The following is a 3607-nucleotide window of genomic DNA, read 5'->3' on the forward strand; positions in this document are numbered from 1 at the left end:
GGACGGAAGCGCCGCTTTCCTCCCCGGGTCTCGGGCATCGCCCGCGTCCCCCACCGGGCGCCGGGAGGAAGGGGGTGTGTGTGTGTGTGAAGGTGGAAACTTTAAATAAAGTGCCCTGGAAATGCTCCCCGTTTGCACTCTCTCTGAGAGGAGGGCGCTTTCGCTTTCCCATCCGTGTGTCCAGGTGGCAGTCTCGTCTTTGGGAATCCACGTTGACGTTGAAAACAGCTCAAGCTTCCTGTCATTTGTTTACTTCAGCGCCCCAGGCACATCTGCGTGTGGCTCGAAGTATTTCTGGCCAGGGACCGACCGCGAGGGTTATCGTACGTGTTTTATTGGGATTTTTAAATAGACGCCAAGGGCAAAGTGCTAATGCCTGTTGAAAAGTCCCGAGTGAAGCAGGACGTGGGTGCATGTAAATCTCGGGTGTTTTTGTGCTTGGCCAGGATCGCAGTTTTCCATACGGTGGGGCGGATTCGTTTCATTAGCTGTTTGATGAGCTTACATCTAGGGATGATCACTATGAGCCATCTCCGAGAAAGTTAATTCTTTGCAACGTGGGCCTAGTTCATTATGCCGTTAAAGACTTCTGAAATCTTTCCTTCTGTTTTGACTGGCTAGCCCTTTGTATGCACCCGACTGCATATAGGAGATCCCCAGGCGATCTTCGATGATTTAAGGGTGGTATATTTTAGGTACCTTTTTTTTTTTTAAAGGAGTGGTGAATCAGATCCAGAAGATGGCTTTAGAAGCAGATTCTATGCTGCAAGCTGATGCACAGTATAAAAAATGGCTGAAATCAGGTGGGATTAAAATCTACGGTATTAAAGAAATCAACGGAGAATGAATCATTGGAAAATCCATTTCCCCAAATAGATGTTATTTATTTTTTCCCCTCACAACTTATATTTTAGGAAGCATTGGTATGAAAGGAACTATGTTCAAATGATTTCCGAGGGCGATTTGGATGTTATTTGTAGATATGACAGCTATTGTCTTATCCTGTTTCGAAAGGAATGTGATAATTAAGTCTCTGAAAGTGATAATCTTCCAAATTGCCGAGCTACACAGATTGTCAGGTCATAGTTCATTGTCAGAGTCCAGTGCTTCAGGAACGATGCGTTACTCTTTAGTAACCATTCATTCCCTCAAGTATATCAGGTATACATTTGGCACCTACTGAGTGCTAGAGGTTGTGCCGAGTGCTGGGAATACAGCAGTGATCAAAACAGTCCCTGCTTTCATAGTGTTTACATTCTCGTTGAGGTACACACAACATTCAAATGAACGTGTTCATAAATATGATATATGTTATAATCAGGTTAGGAAAAATAAGGCACGGAGATTTGCCAAGTCCGACATGAGTAAGTGGGATTCTGATCTCAAGAATGTCAGACTCCAAAGCTCTTCTACCTACTCTGGGCGTTAATTGCACGGGACGTGTGTATGTGGTTGGCAAATACAGAAACGCCAACCAGCGCCTGGCCAAATGAGATGGTTCCAGCAGTGATGTTAAAATTGTGTCTGTATTTATACTTGAATAAATTCTGACGTGCTTCCGAAGTAATGCTAAACATCTCAGAGTAATCTGCAATCTTATCCTTTAAAGAAAACTGTAACCCACCTTCTGAGAATTACAAAATTGACAAGAAGAACAAAGTTATTTACCTCTGTGCCTTTGTAGATTCTGTTTTGCTAGGCATTGAACACATTCCCCACACTTGTCTGTGGAGTTCATACCTGTCTGTCAAGCAGGTAGCCTTGCTTTTATAATCTTACCCTGTCCAACCCCAGCCTCTGTCCCCTCATGTAACTTCGCTGCATTTTTGAAACATAATAGCACTTATCTCATGTACTGGCTAGTATATTTTTCTCTTATCTGCTTTTTAGATTGTGCAGGCCTTAAGGGGAAAGACTATCATTTATATCTGTCTTTTGGTGGAGCACTAACTTCTGCGTACAAGAAAACGGTTTCCCAGAGTCCTCCATTTCTCCTGCCAGTCAGTATCTGGGGGAAGTGAGTTTGGTTAAGCATGGACGAGATGGGGGGCGTGTGTGGAGCCGTGAGGAGGGGCTGCACCTCAAGAGAATGATAGTTCTCAGAGAATCAGCAGCTGTGAAAATATTTATGATGAATTGAAATTTTATTCTATAAAAACATTTACATAATTTTCGTTGTTGTTGACATAAGGTACTTGAGCTAATTGGCAATACTTTCATTAGGCTAAGTAACTGTTAACAGTAAATCTTCAGAGATGTCTTATTCTGGATGTATTCACTGTTCTGCTTAGCAGTGAAAATTAGTAAAGTTTTTTTTCCTTAAGTTAGCCTGATGCAAATGAGGGATTATGTTTAGATTGCAGTGAATAAATTTGCGAAGGTATCTCTAGAAATGTCTCATTATTTGTCCATGAAAAAGTACATTTTCAGTATCACATGGTGTTTGTTTTGCCCTTCAGACCGGGGCCTGGCACAGAGAAGCTACCTAATATTTAATATTATACTTAATTATTGCGAAATAATGGGAAAAGTGACCGAAACATAGGGAGAGGCCTGTGTTTTGAAACTGAGGTGGAAGTTATCGAGCAGTTTCCGGGGGCCTACGTCTGGAGAGTGCCAGTGTGGGTCACGGCTGTCACGGGGAGGCAGGTGTGCAGGTTATAGTCTCTGTGAGGGTCTTAGACGTCATGGGTGGGGAGGGGGTTGGACAAAGGGGACTCCGTTGCGGGGGAAGGTGGCAGATCACTGTGGTAGATCACGACCTGGCTGCTTGCCCGTCCCCAGTCACAGGGGTGAGAGAGAGAACGTACTATCAGTGAGGCCAAGGCCACAAGTTAGGCCACAAGTCAGTGGGTCTGACAAGTTTACCCCGAACAAGCCTGTACCTAGCACAGCACCCTGCGCGTGGCGAACTTGGAACTGCTTAAGAAGAAAAGTGACAGGTCAAGCTGGCTGTTTGTTTGTTCCTGGGTCTCACCAGTCGCTCAGTTAGGGTGAGGTGTGTGTGTGGCCAGGGCCCCCCAGAGAGTAGGAAGAGGGAGGAAGCACCTCGGCTTGACAGCCTCCTCTCCCATAGTCAGGACATTACATGAAATAATACAATCCCTTGTTCTGTCACAAGAAAGGAGGCGGATGACATGATATTTTACTAGTAAAATATTTAATTAATTTTTATTAATCTTTTATTAGTAAAATAGTGCTGCAGCGATAGGAATATTCAAAGTGAGTTGCTATTACGAATTTTTGCTGTTTTTACTGTAAATGTTAATTTAAGAAGGATGAAAACTTCAAAAATAAGGGAGTCTTCTATCATACAATCGTTGGTTAAATGCTGATAAGGAAGATTTAGCATGTCTTTGAGGAGGCTTTGTGGAGAGAATGTGGAGCAGAAGTGTGATCAGAGTTTCATTTAAGCCTGCTGATCTTTCGAATTTGGTTAAAATACATTTTGGACAATAAAAACCATATACTGTTATTATAGAAAGTTCGGATAATATTATATAAGAAAGATATTGGAAACTTAAGGAAGAAAATAATATTACCTCCCAGAGCATCGTTTTTTCTTTTTAAAAAAACTTAATCGAGCTTATGTCCCAGATAAAATCGG

Source organism: Pteropus alecto, unplaced genomic scaffold (assembly GCF_000325575.1).
Source record: "Pteropus alecto unplaced genomic scaffold, ASM32557v1 scaffold80, whole genome shotgun sequence".
Classification (NCBI taxonomy): Eukaryota; Metazoa; Chordata; class Mammalia; order Chiroptera; family Pteropodidae; genus Pteropus; species Pteropus alecto.